The sequence below is a fragment of the Chrysemys picta genome, chromosome 7 (genome assembly GCF_011386835.1).
Source record: "Chrysemys picta bellii isolate R12L10 chromosome 7, ASM1138683v2, whole genome shotgun sequence".
Classification (NCBI taxonomy): Eukaryota; Metazoa; Chordata; order Testudines; family Emydidae; genus Chrysemys; species Chrysemys picta.
The window spans coordinates 90,523,536-90,544,885 of NC_088797.1; the positions used below are offsets into that span (position 1 = coordinate 90,523,536).

Below are 21,350 nucleotides of genomic sequence, written 5' to 3' on the forward strand. Positions count from 1 at the left end.
ATACTTTGTCTATATCTGTCTAGACACACACTCACACACACACACACACACACATGCACGCACGCAATCTGTAGCTTCCCTACATGTGGGAGGGAAAAGTATAGTATTTCTGTTTCAGAACCATCTAAAAGAATGAGGACAAAATAACAACATTTGAATATTGTAGTGGAGTAGTAATATATGGTCCTTTCGTAGGACCATACTATAATTCAATTATTATAAAAGTAAATTTATTTGTATAAAGGTCTGATTCTGTTGCAAATATACTAAAGTTTCTATTTAGTTTTTCACAAACAAGTAAGTCATAATATACTGAGACAAGAATAGTTAAGTACAAACAGATAAGCACAATATAGTTACACAGTAAGAAAAGCCTAAGATGTCTTTGGAGAGAAAGGCTTGACTCTACAGGGGCTGGATAAGGCAACTTCTTTGAAAGAAGGTAAAGTGCATTTTACATGCTATAACAAGAGGAGGAGGAAGATCGTGTACAGTTAAGGATATAAGAAATACATGACCATCTGTTTGTAAAAGGGAAAAAAAAATCCAGTTGTCTTTTGAGTGTGTCACTTTCGCCTTAATGCTTTAGTGAGCAGATCAAGTATAACCAGTCTATACAGGTGGGAGGCTGCGATTTCCAGTGTGACTCTTCTGACTATTGCATAGCTATAGCTACCCATTTCTTAATACTGGTTAACAACAGTATTTCATCAAGTGGGTCAAATACTTTTCACTTTGACGTCAATAGCTAAACTTCCAATGACTTCAATAATGGACTAATGCCCAAGCTAAAGGAAAGCTAGATGCAAATGTAAGAGCTCTAAATATGCTTTCCCACGTTTGTGCAGTTTATGGCAGGAGCAGAGTAGATGAGTCATTTTGGTGTGATATTTGATAGAGTTTCAGTGGCACTTTCAGTTCTGCAGTTTGCAATGCCTCGCTGGCAATGTTATGCCAGTTAGGGATTGCTGGAACACAGAACACTCCAGCTATAGCTTTGCTGCACACCTAACAGTCCTAAATCAAGGGAGTTTGGAGATATTCTCAGCTATGCCCCAACAGACAAGCTTTTTGGCCCCTTTGAACACCAGAATAGCACAAATGGGCTGGAGCAGGGGGTCTACTCATCAATATCCCAGAAAATTCCTTGTTTAAAATCCTGACAATTAAATGATTTGGCAAATCTGGAGCATGATTGGGAATTTACAGGTTTTATTACACAACTCTCCCATAACTCTAGGTTGCCCAGGGTTTATGAATGAGCTACAATATAAAGTCAGTAAGGTAAAACCAGATATACAACCTCAGATGGCACCAAAGAGAGCCTAATGTTGCACATAGAAAGATAAAAAAATGTATTCATCAACTGTAGTTGAACAGCCAAGCAAATATACCACTGCTGTTTCAGTCAGTGGAAAGGACACTGGGGAAGACTAAATAGATCTGTGAACTTCTTAATTTCAACATTGTCCTCTACTATATACTTTAAGGTTAGGTGGGTTTTGCATTAGGGGCTTCAGTATAGTGTATTGGTCAGAATCAACATAGTGTAAACAGATGGAAACTACATAAATCATATTTTACTATATATATCTTTCATATTTAAGCCTCTTTTTCTTAAGGTACACAAGCAATTGGTTTGAAATTCTCAAGCCACAAAGCTATTCATTGAGGGCTTTATTCTTCCACTCTTACTCATCTTGAGATGTAGCCTAAATACTTACAAACCTAATGTCTGACTCATCACCCTCACATCCTTCAATTGTGGATGAGAGATCAGGGAACTGATCATAGATCCTTAAGGATGGAGGTGGATAATTTTAACTAGATGCTTTAGAAGTTTGAAATATAAAGTCTCTAACCTCTTCAACAATTCTGTTAGTGTCACCCAATATGAATCAGTCATTTTAACAAGTATAAGTGTCAAAAGCTATGGAAGAAATTGCTAATAAATAATAAAAAGGAATAAATGGCAAACCTACTCACTTTGAGGAAGAAAAATGCTAAGTTAGCTGATACTTTGGCAGTGTGTGTGTGATATCACTAGGTTATAGGAGCAAGAGAAATTAAACATTCCATTTGCTGTACTACATAAAATAAATGGGCATTAGTATTTTTGGAATGCAGCGAATGGTCTATTCAATAGCATATTAAAATGGCCACAACCTCAAGCAATCCATTTTGTAATAAAAGCTGCACTTCATCCATCCTGCTGCTGCTAGCCACTATGAGAGTTGTACTGAGAGGAACTATGCAAGGCAAAGTGGGTCACTGTCACAGTTGCAGTCTTCATGCTGGAGGTTAGGAGGAAGTCTGTGTTCTTGAGGTAGGATTCTTGCTGAAGCTACTTGTGGACCAATACCACCCCACCCCACACTCAGTGTTGGGTGATCTTGTGAAGATCCTGCTGGCCAACAGAGCACCTTTATTTTCTCTACCAGTATTAAATGATACCACTGTTACAGTGCCTAAAACACATAAATAAATAAACTGTCCATAAGAGAAAATGAAGTGCTACTTCTGTGCTCAGGTCAGGAGGAAGGAGTTCTGTGTCAGGGGAGAAGTGGTTTTACTTGTTTTTGTCTGTGTTCTTCATCAAAACTTGAAAGAAAAGATAAATTCAGATGAATTAATTAATTAAAAGGCCTAAATGAGAATAGACAAAAAAAATGGCACTTTTTAAGACTATGCTATGATGAACAGCAAAATAGGTTTAAGGGAGTACAATGAAAATATGTAACAGCTTTAACACTCATGTTGAAAGAAATGTTTGAGTAATAGGGTACTGACAGGGGGCTATAAATTGGACCCTTTGAAAGCCAGCAGGGCACTGGGTGTAGTTAGAGTAGGAAGGACTTAGGTAGTTTGGGCCTGGAAGGAAAGAAGGATCACTTGCACCTGTAGGGAGACCGATGGGCTAATGAGGTAATTAGCTTGCCAGCTGGATAGCTCTGAGAAGAAAGCAAGCAGTATAAAAGCCTGAGCCAGGGAGCTGGAAGGGGGGGGGGTCTACATAATTGCTGTTATGGTGTGCTGCACCTGGAGAATAAACAGCAATAAAGCTACTCTGTGGTGGTATCCTGGTGGACTCTATTGCTTCTTAATTAACAAAGAGGGCTTACTAGCTAGGGTTTCCAGGAGCTGAAGGGGGGGCTATTTACAGATCCCATTAAAACTAGAAGAAAATGTTGACTACTTCTATAGGACTTTTATGGAAAAAGGTATAAAGTACAATTTTATGTACTGGTAAGTTTATTTTATTTTTACTTTTTGTAATACCAGTAAACATTCACTTCTCATTGTAAATACTGCAAAGGGGAAGTATGGCATTAAAATGGGTTGGGCCAACAACCTGTGTATTTATAAAAACTAAATAAATTCTGATGTTAGCAAATAAATGTGGATAGATTAGTCATGGAATAGTTTATTACATTTGTTTCTAAAGAAGAAAAAAATCTGCTGTTCAAAGTTTTGCTACTTTATGTAAGTAATCTACCATGCTACTATTAATAAGAGCAGAAAAATCACCAAGTCTATTGAATGATTAATCTCCTGGGAATTTGATGAATAGTATTGAGCAAGCTATAAAAAAACTACAAAAATAGTTGAATAACTTAGTGAAAAATCACAAAGATCATTGGTTGATTAAATATAAGCAAACAGCCCTACTAATATCTCTGGGATTTTTCAAAGTTGCCTAAAGGATTCAGGTGCCCAACTCCTCTTGGTTTAGCCATTGTTGTGTGTGGTTGGTGGTTTATTTATTTTTTTAAGAGTGTTAACGCTAGTTAACATAGTAATGTGCTTTGCAAAAAGATAAGAAGACCAGTTCCTTATCCCAAAAGAGCTTGTCATCTGGGTAGCTGGTCTACTCTGATAAATCATATCTTTGGGCCTATTGACACTTAAATGTTTCTTCATGGATTGATTTTATTTTTAATTAAATGCTACAATATGTGACAATTTTACCAGCAGGTGTCCTTCAGATACCCAACTAACCATCTCTCATCATAATTGTAAGCCCTTTGGCCGGATGGTTTAGCGGTTATGGAGTTCTTTGCCCAATACATTGGTGACCAGAGAATGGAAGATTACGGAAAGATTTATTTGCATAAGATTTCCATGTGGAATTCCTCTAGTGACACTCTGGTAAGGAATCTGTTCAGTGATCCTATATACTACTGGTTCCTCTTGACTGACCATTCTGAGCCATTGGGAGAACTCTCTTGCTAAGAGGATAGTTCCTCAAAAAGGTGCAATGCAAAGAGTGCTCTTAGCTGAAGCTGCAGAGTACAGCAGCAAAGCTGAGTGAACTTGGCTGAGGCCCCCCTCCTACTCGGCCACTAAATAAAACCTGAAGTCCCCATAGCTCGGTTGGGTGGTGGGGAAACCTCAGGACAGAATGAAGCTGCACTTTTTGAGAGATGGGTGATAAGCTTGCTTGAGTGCACTATACTATACTACTACTACTACTGACTCCACACCATGAATGTTGCTTAGCAGATAGTTGTTGAATCAAGCACAAAGTGAGGTTTTTAATATAATTAGCAGATAGTGAAGGGGGAAGTGATGTGATACAGGGACATTTGTATATTGGATTTGCACACCAGCCAGCAGGGAACCAAGCTAATTGACTACTGCCAAAGCTATGTGTGCATGTGTGTTACTTAGCAACAATTATGTTTTTCCTACATTGATGCTGATCTATTCTCCCCAAATACAGTTGTCCTTGTTTCATATACAGGACTCTGCTTGAAAGTGGGGAATACCTTCTCTGCTTATACCTTCTCTGGGAGCACTTATCCTGGTAATCTCAGAATTCTGGGTGGGATCTGTGAAGTCCTTGGCAAAGCCCATCCACATTTAAGATTCTCTTAAAGATTCACTTTTGCCATGCTGCCTACAGTGACTTGAGCTAACTTGCATACTAGTTGTCTGTTCTCCTTCCCCTAATCTGTGTTTATTTCTGTCTGCCTTTAGATTATCCACTCTTCAGAACAGACTCTCGAGTTTTTTGGAAAGCACATACTGGGCATGATGGAGTAAAGTTAAACTCAGATTTCATGTCCAATCACTTCCTAGAGAAGACTAAGATAAATTGTATGGGGGAGGTTGTTAATAAAGTTGGGGACTTCATGGTAGGCATGCATTCTCTAGGTCTCTGAAGCACACAGTTTCAGTTCTCTTTGCTCTCAAAACATAGGCTACGATACTCCTTTAGTAAGACAAGATGCAAAGAGACATTGGGTGAAATGGAATAATTGTTCCACCAGTAGCAGGAGATACTCCAAAAGGGGTATTAGCATGTGTGATGGTTCTCAGGGTGCTCAGGACTGAGTCACCCCCTGTTGCCTCCACCAAGAGAGCATTGTTTGTGTTTTTGCTGGGTTTCAGCTCCCTGACATCTCCAGTCTGTTCTCATCCAAGCAGTCTCCTCTGGAACATCCCAGCCCCTGCTTTGCCTTGCAAATTAATAGGTGCATCTGAGTCCTTGAGTCGCTTTGAAGTGTTTCCCTGTAGTATTCAGCCCCATAGATTCTGAACACTTACAGAAATATCAGGTTTGCTGTCCCAAAGGAGACCATGTACACACCAGCTTGAATGATTCAGTTGGGGCCCAACTTCAATGTAACATTACAGAAGTGAGGTAGATTTATAGTGAAAGCAATCAAGCTTATTATCAAAGGTTAAGTTTTAAGACATGGTAAGTAAGGATTTTGTTTTCTGTTTCCATTATCTTAATATGCTTTCTAGAGATTAAATTTAAACTCAACAGGCTAACCTGCCGTCTAGGAAAGTCTATCTTTTGCATGGCTTCCAACTAAGACAAGTTGGGATCCTGTTTTCAGGAATGCGAATGAACTGTGATTCATCAGCTGCAGGATAAAAGGTTGTCATCTTTGCCTCTTACATATTTACCTCCCACCCCCCGTTCATTGTCTTTGTGTGTGGCCAGGCGATCGTGGCTAACTTTACAATGTTAGACTTCTGTTTGAAAAACGCATCTTACCACTGTCTAGAAGAAACCTGTTTTGGTTGTTGAGACTTTAAAACATCTTCAGTACATATACACAACTCCTTAAATATCCTCTGTACATACCTTACAATAATATTCATAACCAGTGTGAGGCTGGCTTGATATTCTTTATGGATAATACTATGAAAACAGTTGTGCCAGGTGTAGTGAGCTGTTGTTGCACATCAGGTTCTTGGGGTCACATCATGGTTCCAGTCTTCCACATTGGCTGACTGCCCAGAATCCATGCTGTGAAGTGTACATTGACCCCTTTATGCTGTGCAACAATTACTGCTCTGTGTGCGATGTAGTTGGATGCATTCTTGCCACCTGTTTTCTTTTGAAGGCAAGATGCCACAAGTCACTGCCCCTACTGCCATCTTACTCACTGTACTGCTTCGCCTTCCTGACTGGTAAAAGCTCCAATTGGACTCTGTGCTTGGAGTTGAAAACTATGAAGACATTGGAACTGAACATATTACCTTTGATTTCTACCCACATAGCTTCTATAACTATGCAGTTCTTGAATAATCAAATAATAAACACTGAAATATTTTTGGTAAATCTCCCTGAGGCAACTGCAATATTTTTGTAATTACTTATATTCCTCTCAGCTAAACTCATTTTCAGACTCTTATTTGAATGCCTCAGTTGAGCTTTCCTCCCCTAAGTATATAGAGGTATAAAACTAAAAATGTCTCGTCCAATATGTGGAAACCTATTCTTATAGTGTAATGTATGCTCTGCTTGCCAATCTCTCAAGTACAGTGATAAATCTATGAAGTTAATCACTCCAATGTGATAGCATTATATTTAATGCAAGGATGATGTCTCTTATGCAGTAAATGGTGTATATCTGCTTTTGTGCCTTGTACATCAGCAGTGGGTGGGGTGTGGGGGCAAAGAATAGTAAACGCTACATCCATAGCTTCTTGTATGTATGTTTGAAAGAAGTTACACCAGAACTTACTCATAAATTGCCTTGCCAAAAAGTCAACATTTGTGCCATTAGCAGAGGATGTAAAGGCAAAAGTTACTGGGGTAAGCTAGGAATAAAGAAAACTGTGCAGATTTTGCTCAACTAAACTTCAGTTACTTTGGCCTGGTCTACATTGGGTGAGGCAGGGAATCACTCTAAGTTAAGCAACTTCAGCTATGTGAATAATATAGCTGAAGTGGATGTACTTAAATCTACTCACCACCGTGTCTTCACTGCAGTGAGTTGACGGCTGATGCTCCCCCATCGACTCTGCCTGTGCCTCTCAACCTGGTGGCATACAGGAGTCAACGGGAGAGCACTTGAGTTGATTTTATCATATCTAGACTAGATGCGATAAATCGACCCCCGCTGGATTGGTTGCTGCCCACCGCTCCAGCAGGTAGTATAGACATACCCTTCAAGTATTAATCCTTTTTATTTCATAGGAATATTATCTTTCAACAAAGTAATAAAGGTGGACATATGCAATTACAAAACTTCTATGGAAGCTGCTGAGAGTAATGACTAGATGGGATAAAAAATCATTGGCAGGGAAGTTTGGGGTAGACATCTCCATGAGGAATCTGTTTGGAGACTCCCTCTCATCATGCCCTCAGGCTCTGCCAACTCTCCCTCCCCACCCCCATACAAGGAAAAAGTAGCAGGACTATTTCCATACTTTGTAGATCCCTGGAGATCCATGTGAGGCAAAGACAGTCAACATAGAAGCTCTATGCTTCTGCACTGACTCACGCCCTTCATGGCTTCCTGATTTCTTGGCAGTGATGCCCATTGAAGCCATGCTAATAGGGATTCACTTCTTCTGACTGCCCTAAACTTCTCCAGGGGATCTCGGCATAAAATATAGTTTAGATCTTGGCTGTAAGTCTTTTCTTTCCCACGCACTGTCCTCATCCTCACCTGTAGGGAGCCTGACCACATAGAAAGAACAGGAGTACTTGTGGCACCTTAGAGACTAACAAATTTATTAGAGCATAAGCTTTCGTGGACTATAGCCCACTTCTTCGGATGCATCCGAAGTGGGCTATAGTCCACGAAAGCTTATGCTCTAATAAATTTGTTAGTCTCTAAGGTGCCACAAGTACTCCTGTTTTTTTTGCGGATAGAGACTAACACGGCTGCTACTCTGAAACCTGACCACATAGAATTATAGCCTGTCCAGACATGAGGAGGAATGGTGACTCAGATATCCTTCTGCAGAGAAGGAAGGAGATGGTTATGTGGAAAGGACATGATCTGATTCCAAATAATTGCAGGAAAATGTAGTTCTTCAATACAAAGCTGTATGACACTTTAACAAAGGTCAGGAGACTTTAGTTGCATACAGAAGAGAAATGATTTCTGGGAACTGTCCATCACAGTGCCACGATTTGGGGGGTTACTGAGACTTGGTAGGTACTCTGCACAGTTCAAAAAGAAAATCTCAAATCTTCGCAATGGACCAGACCTTCCGCTGGTGTAATTCATATGTCTGCATAGCCCTATTTACTTCACCAGTTGAACATTATTTGGGAAAATTCTCAACAAACAAGCTTATGGCAAAGCAGTAAAATGGAGATTGATGCCATTATAGCTGTTCTTGTGTAAACTAGTTATTTAAATCTGTTTCTTTTCCTCAGATTACAAAAGCTAGTTTCTTTCCCTCTTTTAAATAATATTATGCTTAGTTATACTGTATGCAGAAGAAAACAAATTGAGAGAGAACAATTCCAGGACCAGAAAATATCTTCTTGTAATTCAGCAGTTCCTATTCCTGCTAATAACACATCCCACACTACTAGAGATTTTTCATATTGACTTTCCCGGAGGGCATGTTGCCTCCAGGTTAAGGATCAGGTGAACCACATGGCAGATCAATTAAAAAGTTTACCTCTAGAAAAAACTCCCTAGGTAGAGAGGTTTGCCTGCAATGGTAACTAGCACTATCCACTATAATCACTAATTTCTTACTGCAAATCTGTAAATGTCACGGAATTCTATGTTCTTGTTAAATCCATAGATTTCTGTTCTGTGTGAAGCTTTCATACCACATTCATCACCGTAGTATCTGAGCACCTTCTAGTACTGCAGTAAGCAATGAGACTAATTCTCTCTTGGAGAGGTGTTTACAGGTGTGTGGGTGGTTTTTTGGTCCCTTGGGATATTTTTAATGCATGCATACCTACATACACCCTTCTATACCTCTGTTAGAAATGGCAAGCTCAAAGAAATGTCTTGTGTTTAGAGCAGAAGTTGGTGAGGTTTATGATGGTCCTTAGTTCCTGCAGGAGTTCATTCCACAATCCTGGACTGGCTCTTAAGACCACTTGGTCTGATTCTGACAAGAATGAAACCTAAATCTTCGTGTCCTGCATATTGTGAGAGACAGTAGTCAGGATGACTATTTTAACAACTTAACCACGCTGTATTTTATTCTGATGGTCATTCCATCTTTTTTTGTATGTTGCTGAAAATATAAAAGTAAGAATAAGAATGACCATTCAATGAAATTGTAGAACTCTGAAAAGGTCAGAGTAATACACTTTAATGTTATCATTCAGAGAACATATGAAGCTATAAAATTCCAATACATCATTCTTCTGACAAAGATTGTAACAAGGACAGAAAAATAGCACAATATAAATCTGGTCTTGTGGCAATGATTGTAACAAGAGCAGAAAATAGTACATACTTAATCCATTCTTGTAACAACTATAAGATTGCAATCTTGTGGTTAACATCTATAAAATGTTGAATGTTTTAGTTTCCTTCAAGTGATCAGCTCCAAAACTGAACATCTGTGTGTGTGCAGGGGGGGGGGGGGGGGGTGCTATTTCAAGGCAACTGCCAAGTGAGGAATTAGATGTATGTTTTTTTATTTCTCCCAGTCAAGAACTCTAGTGGTTTTAATAAGTTGAAATTTGAGGAGGTTTGAATGGTTAGTTGAAATACTTGCTCCTGTACCTAACAAGGCTGGCTCTTGAAACAGTAAAAATTCATCTTCATGCCGTGCTTACTTCCCAAACCAATGAGCATAAATTGTTGGCGATTATAGCTTTTCAAATAAAGCAGTACCTAGATTCTAATCACCTGTGAACTCTTCAACATTTATGCTCTCTCAGATTTTAATTCTGGCTGCTATTAGGAATGGGTGAACCTGCCGGAAGTTGAATTATAATCACCAAGGGCCTGCTTAACTAAATAGGAGGCTTCCTATTGACTGCAATGGCGTTTAGATTGGGACCCAAATCTGACACATACAAATATCAATCTGAACCAAAATCACTTTTTATAATCCAGAGATGGTATCCTAGAGAATGGACTCCAGGGCTTCTCTTCATAACATATTTGCATTGCATGAGGCAAGCAGCATCTTATTATACTCTGAACAACTTTAACTCAAAACCTTTAGCTCACTATTATGTACCCTGTGCCAAACTATGTGGTTGTGTGTTGTGTTTTTATTTTTTTTGGTTTGGTGTTTTTTTTTTTTTTTTAAACCAAGCAAATCAGACACTCTTTTTAAGTTAAAAAAAAAAAAAAAAAAAAACTTAAATTCAGTTAGGTTTTTTTGTTGTTGTTTTTTAAATATTTGAAATATACAATGCAGTTGTTAAGGCCTCAGCTTCTTGTCTATTATTATTAATTTACATTTTAAGCAATACATGTTTGCCAAGTTATAAAACAAGTTAAACCACTGAATTGCTGGAAGTTGCTTCCTAACCTCCAGGAACCAGAGTTTGCTGCTGTGTTAAAACCAGCTTTTGATAACAGTGGCCTCATCTCCAGGTGCAGAGAGAATACTTTCCTTTTAAGTTTATTTTCCTAGTTCAATTCAATGACGAGTTTATTCAAAGTGAAGAAACCAATTGGGAGTTGGAAAAAATAGGGGAGCTTTTTTGCCCTCTCCTATTCTCTGGATAAAAAGTAGGGGTGAGGATGTTCTTCTAGTTCTAACATACTGGAAGATCTGCTAACCAGACACAATCAGTTTAATTCACTAACTGCAGACAATACTTCTGTTTAATAAATCAGTTTTGTATATAAAACAAGGTCTGATAAACTTTCGTATGAATCCAGAACGACAGTTTTATTAATACAAAAATGCTGTTTTATATTTCTAATTGAATTTGAATTTCCATCCAAATGCCACTTGATACAAATCACATGTTAAAAATAGCAAATGTGTTAGATTTGTACAGTATAAAAATTCAAGATCTGAACAAATGTAAATTAAGCTATATAATTACTTACACAATATACCTGCACATTTATTTATCCTCCTGCTTAGCAAAAGGAATCACTAAATGTAGTGCAAAGGCAATATTTCGTTGCAAATCAACATGTATTAATGGCTACCAACCAATAAGAAACTGCCTTTCTTTAGGAAAATAACTAAAGTGCAAATGCAAAATGAGATTAAAATCAGTTTAAGTCACCAAGCAGCAAGTCTTGATTTAAAAATCCAATCACTTGGGTTTAAAATCAGTCCACCTTGGTTTGGCTTAGTAGAATGCAGACTGCTTAATTTTTTGTGTAGTTTTGCCCCACTTTTATCTTTCTGAGCTGTTTGACTTCACCGAGCCCCCTGTCTGCATTTAATTTGCCTGTTGCTCTGTGAGTACTACTACTCCTCAATATTTGCCTAAAGAACAGGGGTGTGTGTGTGGGAGGGGGGGAGGAGGGAGTTCTTTTCCTGCAAGGTATTCTAAAATTATTTTTCTGCCACGAAGCTGGGCTGAGCAGGGAATTTCATGCCTTACTCCTTGCACTGCAAGAAGATAACACAACTTTTAAAGTAGTACACGTGAAAATGAAGCAGCTTTAAAATGAGGCATTATACTACTCTAAATTGTAACTTAAAGATTGTTTGCCAATAACACATTAAAACATGTCTACATATAGTAAAAATAAATCGGGTTTCTAAATCTGATTCTTTAAAAGAAAATATACTTAAATTTGGGATTTGTTTTAAAAAATGGAATTCAAATACATTGTAATATAATAAAAAAGGACTATGCCATCTGCTAGCTATATATAATTATATTAAAAAAAAACTCACTCTGTGCTTGATTCAACAACTTTCAAGAGCCTGTTAACCTTTCAGATTAGATTTGTGCTATCAATTATACTTAACAAGGAACTTTTTATCTGCCTTTTATTTCTTTAATTAGATCCATAATCCGTTTTAGGTGTGTGTTTATAATATTATAACACTAAGCAGTTGAAAAATATCCAAAAGTTTTTTTTAGAGATGTCTTATTTTGTATATTTCCTCCCCCACTACTTCATTGCTGTTCTGTTGTAATAAACTTCCTTCTCCCCATTTTGGTCACTTTATCCAAATGCCCCTTATGTGGCTCTGAGATTTGTATGGGATATCTGTAGAAGCGAAGGACCAAAATCTGACAGAACTTGTGTAAATGTGAATAATAGTTACTCCAGATTTATACTGTTAACTGAGAGCAGAATCTGGCCCAGATTGGAACGCTACTGCAACTTCTGCTAAACATTTGACTGTCAGGCTAGGTCAGTCATGTTTGTAATCAAGTCTGAGAAGCACTCCCACAAACACTGGTTATCAGCACGTGAATGATGCTTAAAAGTGAGTAATTCCTTCCTGCCTTTGAACTATTCAGGCAATTTTTAAATGATTCTCAGTTTTGATTCTTTAGAGCCCAAATGTAAACACACCATGAGACCTGTCTAATACACAGTACATGAGTGGCAGGTACATAACTAAAATTTCACTGAGCAAGGCAAGGAAATTTAATGGGCCACAGCCCAAAGCATTCCATCCCTGGATGAGATCTTAAATAGAACTGTAGGACACTAACATGAGGAGAGGCTATGCAGCCTCAAAGATCACCTTCCCATTAACATCCTCTCATACCAGTAATCTGTAGAGAAAGGATACCTCAGAGACCAGCAATATCCTTAGAAGACATTACAGTATGACATAACCGGGGTTGAAGGGATGGGAATTAACTTTTCCAAATAAAACTCTATTCCTGGGAATACGATTCCACGGTAATCCTAAGCCTGGCCCAAACAAGAACAATGTTGCTTAACAAATGTCTCTAAAAATCTCATTTTTCTGAGATCTTCATTCAATACCTGGGGGGGGGAGGGGTAGCTACAGCTCCCGAGAAGCAGAACATGGAAGGAGAGACTTTTTCTTGTTGCTCCCTCTTTGCTTGGGTGGTGGTGGGGAATGTTTTCATAGCTTTTTTTTTTTTTTTTTTTTTTTCTCCTCCTTCTTCCATGGATCAGCTCACTCCGCCTATGTCCCAGCCAAAATAGGTGAATGCAGACTAAGGATTCTTCCCATTTCCACAATTCTCCTTCACCTCTCTGCTCAGAGCTCCCCCTTCTCCATCCCTGCACCTGGAGCCACCATTGAAGCAGCTGTCACATAGCTCTTACTTGCCCATTCAGTGGCCAATCTACCCCATGTGAAAAACCTACAAGATTGATGTTCCAAACATGGATCCAGGTACGTTTCTAAAGGCTTATGATGAAGCACAAGCCAAAAGACCCTACTAATGGTGCTGTGAGCTTGTATATGGATGTAATCCCTAACTGTACATGGTTCTTGTGGGTTTTTAAAGTGTTTGTGAGAATATTTATAATGCTAGGAACAATTAATCACTCCTCTCATGACATTGTTCACTGAAACTATTTCAGTTCAATTCTGATGCCTCAACAGGCTAATATTCTTTAATTTTGTGTGTTCTATATATTTGATGAAGTCTTATCTAACAGTCCCACTGCTATGAGCTGCTAATATGCAGCAAAGCTGAACCTCAAATATCTCTGATTTAATGAAAAGCAGAAAATCACAATAGAAATTGAACACAGGCAGAACTAGATTTTCTAGCTTATGGGATTTGTAGGTGCTTATGGTTCATAAAACAAATTTAAGTGAGAGGAGCAGACAAAGTTAGTACCACTCATGTTACTGATGTCCTGCCCAGGGTCAGTAAGTTTTTATGTACTGCTGTGTATCAAAAGAGAAGCAGCTTTAGTGGATGTGCTGGCTGCTGACTTGAGAAAAGCAGTTGTACTGTTCAAAACTGCCAGTAGTGACATTATACACCTCTCTTCACCTCCCCACCCCCTTTTTTTTAAATGCCATTAAAATGACAAAAAGACAAAATGCAGATAAGCAAAAAACACTGGTGCAGCTATGCATTACATTTGGTGTAATAAATTTGGTTGTGCCCATATCCTCTGTCTTAATACAACATGTGGGAAATTCTCCTCACTGAACAACATGGTTCAGCTTGTTCAACCCTACTACTGGGAAATTGCAATTCGCACTGTACATGGTTTTTATTAAGATTTTAAAATTCCTATTGTATTTTGATTCTCTGAAGCTTAAGGCATCTTAGTCACACAGTAGGATATGAATACAAATTAATACCACATAGTTTACAAAAGATTGACCGTAGCCATAGTCTCCTTGTCAAAATGCCAACAAATCAGAATTCCTACCTTAAGAACTAAATTTACTGTATATTGTATTACTTAACTCTTATATTTTCTTTGTTTTGACTAGACACTGAAGAATAAACCTAGCTTCAGTTTCAAGAAATCCAAATTTTGAGTTTCATTGCAACTATGTTTATTTCTAGCGGTAGATCTACTTGAATGATTACACATGAATGTCCTAGTTGCCTGATGATCTAATGAATGTCAGGAATGTGTCTGACAATATGAAGGCATATCCACACAATATTTCTGAATAAACTGAACGAAATATTCAAAATCTGAAATATTGTCTCATTCCATACCAACTCATATATTTTTGGCAAGTTACATGAAAGCTATAGTGAAAATCTACTTGATGTTTAGCTTGACTTATGGTTTGGCTCAGAGGTGATGTACAAAACTGAATAAATAACTACAGCTGAAATTTTAAAATAGGACCGTTTATTAGTCAATATTTTCCAATTTAAATTTCTGTGTTTAATAATGTAACCAGCACATGCAAATATATTTCATATTATTTGGTATTATGATAAGAGGCATGGAAATTAACAATCTTAATTATTAGCACTTAGCCTCTGGCACTTTTTTAATTACAAGCCAATGCCATATCATTTGTTTGCAGCAAATATTCTCACCAAGAAAAATAAACTGGAATATACTGTAATTGAAACAAAAGGACAATAAAATACTTGTAAATGACATTATGGGGGACTCAGACTATTAGTTATATTTAGCAAGGTAGAGACTAAATGGGCTACATAGCCCAAAGACAATCTCCTGAGCTCCCAGCAATGGAGTGTATGTTTCTACTTATCTACCAATAGATTCTGCTATATGGAACGCACTCCCACATATGGAATTTTATATCCTTCACTTGAACTTTTGTTGAATCATGTTTATAGCTATAATAAAGCATACTTTTTGAATGTTAGTTCAGAACAATAAATTAATTGTATTACAATTGTATTACAATTTGTATTTTTTTTTAAAAAGCAAATTTTGCTATTCTAGGAATCCAGAATTCATCATTCATTATTTAACAAACAATTTTTGTTTCTTTAGTGAATAAAAACAGTACTTAAGGAGGCCTGGTTTTAAGTCTGGTAATCATTTTTCTCCCATGTGACTCATCAATCATTTAAATAACTTCACAGTGTATGAGTATTAAGATGTTCAAAAAGATTTCATTTTTAAGCATGCATTATATTAAAGCACAAAGCTGGTTAAATGTTAGAACATTTAGGTACCCTTCCCAACTTTAAAAAAAAATCTTTTATCCGAAGGTTGATACTAATCTAAACTGCTGCTTATTGCAATTAATAGCTAAGTACTCAAACCTACTCCCATTGACTTGACTTGAGTGGGATCAAGACCAGGCCCTTTGTTACTAGCTGAATTGTTAATCTTGTACTCCTCTTTTGCAGCCTAAGACTATCTCTGCTGCTATAAGAATTAAAGGACATTCAGCACCTTGCAGAACTGGGTCCACTACCTTGAAAGTAGCAAATATCAATTAATGAAAATATATTGTCCAAAAGAAATGCCCAATCATCCTGATTTGAACCTCGTGCAATATGTCAAAGTGTGCTTCAAACATAGTCTGTATACCTACTTGCAGACCTAAACACATCCAGGACCTAATCTTAAATTTGGCTGTGGATAGTGGGGTTGTAATACTCATGTCCCTGTCATGGTCTAGACTCTGGAATAGGCAATGATTAGTTTGAGATTAGGGCCTTATATACTGCCTTCCAGGGCAGAAAACCAACTGGGTTTCTGTTGGAGTAGATAGTATAGTACCACAACCTGGATGTTCAGTTTTATGCTGATGACTGTGCTACTTCAGTGCCTACAAAACATTTGATATCTGACAAGCAGTTAAAACTGCAACTGAGAGAATATTTTGTAATGAATAATTTATCTGATAAATTGAGCCTGGTTTTGTTCAATGTCTGCTAAGAGGTGGTTTTCAAATTTATTCACTATTTAAAATGACTAGATACATTTCCCCCCCCCCTGGTTTCACTTATTTTTCTTTTTAAAATCTAAAATGGAAGACTCACTGCTTTGTGACTGGTCACAAGCCGCATAGTATTTTTGTTTGTTTCCTGATTGGATGGGCAGAATTCTTATCAGTTTTCAGGTGTGAATGCTTGCAGGAAACAAATGTCACACTTCTTTCTCTCCATAAGTATTCGATTGTGTGAGCATAAAATTTGCTTTCCAAAAGCATTCATGTCGGTAAATTCAATTGCACAAATCTTCACTGAATGTGAACACACAAAGGGCAGCAATACAGCCAAAGTGAATGAACTTGCTTACACATTCAGATGAGTATTCAGACATGTTTTACTACTTACCCAGCTCTAACTCCTCAGTTCTAACACAACCTGAAATTTACTTTAGGCAACAAATATAATAAACTGCTCCCCTTCCTTTCTTTATGTTTGGTGCTGATTACATAATACTGTTTTAAAAACAACAACAAAAAACACACACAACTGAAGTCCTCCCCAACTTCCAGCTTTTTGATGCATAATTGAATCAGGTGCCAAACATTGTTTTTCATCAACAGAAGAAATATGATCAGATTTAAATTTTCTTATCAGCACTGCTGTCTGTTCAGACTTTATTTACTTCATGTGTTGATTATTATTGCAATTCTTGCTTGCAAAATTTTGTCCTGGGCTGACTCCATATCTGTGACATATGGTAAATAAAACCTAGAGATCCTTATTACTTGACATTCCAAAATACATTTTTGAGAGAACTTCAGGACACAACAGCAAAGATAACAGAATAAATGTCATCCTCCTATGTAATCTATCCTTCAGTTACTGCCTATTTTAACAGGTTTATTGTTTTACAATCCAATATAGTGGATGAGACCATTCATGGTCATGCTTGTTGTTTCTTAGCTGTTCTTTTGGATATTATATTGATCTTGTACTTCGTTTGGAAACTGTACAGATTCAAAGGGGCTAGTCTCAGGATCTTTGTTCCCTTTAATCACAGGGACAAACTTAGTGATGTTTCTAAGGCTATATAGAGAGGATGGATGGGTGGATATGGTTGTGAGCCTGTGAAGGCAGCATTTCTCCAGGGGTAAACTCTACTTCAAGTAATGGCTTTCTCCCATCACCCGTTAGACAAGGGGTTAAGAGCCAATTAGGGTCCCTGTGGTTGAGTGCCTCCTGACTAGAGGGATTGGAGCTAGGTAAGGATCATTAGGCATCTAGGCCTTGTAAGGAACCAGTCCTGGGAGGGGGAAGGAAGAGAAGAAAAAGGTAGGACTCTCCTGTGTAGAGAAACCTGCAGAAAGCAGGTCCAGCACCTGTGGATGGGAGGGAGCCTGGTGATAAAGTTTTAAACAGGCAAGAAGCCAGGTAGGAGGCTCTACAAGGAGCAGGTTAGGTTGCCGTGGAGAAGGCCCTGAGATGGGGTCAAGCGAAAGTGCTTGAGTGGAGCCCAGCAGGGGTGGAAGCTGGGCTGGCTCTAGGTTTTTTGCTGCCCCAAGCAACCAAAAAAAAAAAAAAATTTGGGGAGTGCAACTGCTGAAGTGCAAAAAAAAATGTGGCTGGAATGCCACCCCTGAAATTGTGCCACCCCAAGCATGTGCCTGGTTTGCTGGTGCCTAGAGCCGGACCTGGGTGGAAGAGTGGCTCTTACATGAGAGAAAAGAGAAGCTGGGAGGATCTAGGGAGAAACCAGAGGCTTGAGAAGCAAAGGAGGGGCTATATTAACCCTAAGCTATGGAGAAAGAGGCAGGAAGTGGCCTAGAGAAAGAGTAGTACTTCTGAGGAAGCAGACCTAGCAGCTTCCTGCAGGATCCCTGGGCTGGAACACAAAGTAGAGGGTGGGCCTGCATTCCCCTACCAGCCACTGAGGAATGGGGCTGAAGATGGACTCCCCCTTCCTCCCGCCTTCCCAAGGATGGGGATGAGGAATAGCTCAAGAAGGTGGCCCAAAGCTCTTTGATATTTTGACACTTGGTGAACTCTTAGTTATACCTTCTTAACCTTTGGAAGGGGACTGAACTTTGTGATTTAGGCAGAGCCATGAAAGAGCTAGGGAGGGTCAGTTGGCAATGGAAACAAGTACCCCTTGCAGTATGACACCAGGGAGTGCTATGAGTGGTGAGTACATCATCTTACAAGGTCATTATCTGAAGTGCTCTTCCCTGTGCTGTTCAACTGCTCCCCATTTTCCAAGTTCTAAAAGCACCAGCGGGTATACAATGCTACCATATTCCTGGGAGATGGACTGATGGATTTGGAGACTAAACCCGGTGCTCTTTATAATCCATTGTTTAAATGGGATGATCTGGGAGAATATTTACTTGTCTTTCCTTGCAAGTGACACTGCAAGACAATAAAAACCTGCTGACATTAACAAAAGTGAAAGAAAATAAAATGAGTAGTAAACTGAACTAATATCAAGTACAAAAAGAAATAATCTTACTGGTATGAACATCTGGTCCAAGGGAAAAATCATGTAGTCATAAAAATATGCAAATTAGAGATGTACATGATGTAGATGCAAAACTAAACCATTATTCATTCTTAATATTAACCTATAATAAGCCTCTAAACTTCATGTAAAGTTTGAATGCAATCTGCAATTTATGATGTGTTGCTGATGTTAGAATTAGCTGCATAGCAATTGACTTGCATTCTTTTTTTTTTAACAGAAATCAGTTTCTCAGCATCTATTTCTGGAAAAGTGACCAGTCTTCCTTTTGCCAGTCAGACAACTTGTTTTTCCAGTAAAGGTTTTCATAAATTCTAGTTCATCTATGGAATATATTTTTAATTGCAAGAGCTCTTTGAGATGTTCTATTCCTTCTTTGCAATTACATGGTTCTTAATATGCACTCTTTGCTGATAAATGTGTATTAGAAATAAATAACACTTTAAAATAGTAATATTTTACAAAACCATGGCCATATATTTCAGAAATATTCATAGGGACACTTTCAACAAGTAGCACAGTAAAAATGTTACTCATAATAATCTGGAAGGAAATACTGTGAATTCATATTTAAGTTCACCATCTTGTCACTGATCGTTTAGACCTTTGGAGATTGTGGACCTAGCCAAATGAATGCTTAGCATGCTCAATAGTTTAGCAAATGTCACTTTAAAGGTTAACAAATAGCCACTCTAGGAACTACCTTAGAAAAACTGCTGTTAGAGCAAATTAAGCAGAAAAGGGGACATAAATTAAACTACTAACTTCTATTCCAGAATCATTGGCATTCACTGGTGAACTCACCATTGATGCTGCTGAGAAGAGCTAGGGAGGCAACTTGGCTTTTTTGCAACAGCCGGGGCGAGAAGGAGACTTCCCCCTCCCTCCCCTCCACCCCCAACCATCAGTCAAGGAAAGAAATGTCTTCCAATTTCTAAGTGCTCTAAATCTGGGGGGTGGAGGGGAGTTCCCCACAACAACTAAATGTGAAAATTCCAACTTAGTATTCAACTTCATTGTCACTTGATATAAACTAAATGCCTCCTGATGGTGGCTGAAAAATAAAAAATACCAAGATACTTTATTCAATGAGCAATCACCTTTTATTATTAATGTTTGGTTCTAGGAGACATCAAGAGATAATGGACCTTGTCAGTGTTAAGTCATTTCTGTTTTGCTCCAGGATGCTCAGTCCTAACATGATCAATTATTTCCCCACAGACTACCCTTTTTTTAAACTCAACTTCAGAATGCTAATCAAAACCCCATGTGCCTCAGACTTCAAGTCACCTTGAATAACAATCTGGCCCTAACACTGCTATTTCTAGGACTTGAAACATTGCTATGCAACACTGGCCAAACAAATGTAGTATCAAAGTACTAATGTTATAATTAAGGTTGAGATGGCACTTTCATTCTAAATCCATATCTTTTACTTGCTTCTAACATTCTTCAGAAAGCTACTTTGGGGGCTGAATTTCTCATTCTACTGTCAGTCTAGAAAAGCTTCCGAATTATCCATCCTGATATTTCTGCATGATGTTGAATTTAAAAAAAAATAATTTAACCATAAGGATTTTTCAGATTTACTCTTTTGCACTCTGTTCACTCAAACCATTTTGGTTGAGCGCTTCGTGTGTGTACAGGCCTGAATGAGGGCTAGTCTCTGATGCGTATGAAGAAATGTAAGGAGATGCATATCACTATCTGAAAACAGCGTGCCGAGCATATCAAGAGCATAAAACAGGAAAGACTTGAGGCTGCAAATGGCATTTTGAACAGGCCTTGTTTCATTAGCAAAGGGTGAGGCTGAATATAGGTTGAGTTGAATAAGTGGAACTTCATTAAACCCTGTGCACAGCTCTGTCTGTGTGGCTGAGTTGCTTCCAGCCCAACTTCCCTCATTCCCTGTTTTCCTGATGTTCCCTGGAGGGACTGTTATTGAGGGAACATTGGTCGACTGACTTTCCATTGATCATGATGCATGTTTCCTAGTTTAGAGGCATTTTAATATAAACATTACAACCAAATGCCAACCCCAAGCCCCTTAGGCTATAGGTTATTAGCACATAGCCAAGTTCAGTCTTGTCTTTATCACAGATTCAGCTGGTAACAGAGTCTTTTGAGATAGTTTGGTCTCCTTAACAGGCAGGGGTGGCAGGTTTGTATAATTTTTGGTGGTGCCCAGAATGGGTCCAAGTCCCCCCACACCTGCCTAAGGCTCAGGGATGGCGTTTGGGTGCTGGATGCAGGCTCTGTGCTGGGGCAATGGGTTGGGGTGCAGGAGGGGGAGCGATGTGCAGGCTCTGGGAGGGAGTTTGGGGTTCAGATGCTGGGAGAGTCTTGGTGCAGAAGGGGTGCAGGCTCTGGGAGGGAGTTAAGATGCTGGGT

General features: G+C 38.5%; 1 long non-coding RNA gene across 4 annotated transcripts; it reads left to right on the forward strand.

Moving 5' to 3' along the window:
* The first annotated feature begins 2,875 nt into the window (after positions 1-2,875).
* LOC135972757 (uncharacterized) lies at positions 2,876-20,310 on the forward strand. 4 transcript variants are annotated; one of them, XR_010589256.1, is made up of 4 exons: positions 2,876-3,246; positions 3,973-4,149; positions 13,269-13,491; positions 19,180-20,310. It is a non-coding gene; the product is annotated as an uncharacterized LOC135972757 (long non-coding RNA). The 4 variants fall into 4 exon arrangements; XR_010589255.1 differs by lacking the exon at positions 19,180-20,310 and adding an exon at positions 14,557-15,418 and having other exon boundaries at positions 2,877-3,246; XR_010589254.1 differs by lacking the exon at positions 19,180-20,310 and having other exon boundaries at positions 2,977-3,246; positions 13,269-15,422.
* The last annotated feature ends 1,040 nt before the right edge of the window (positions 20,311-21,350 follow it).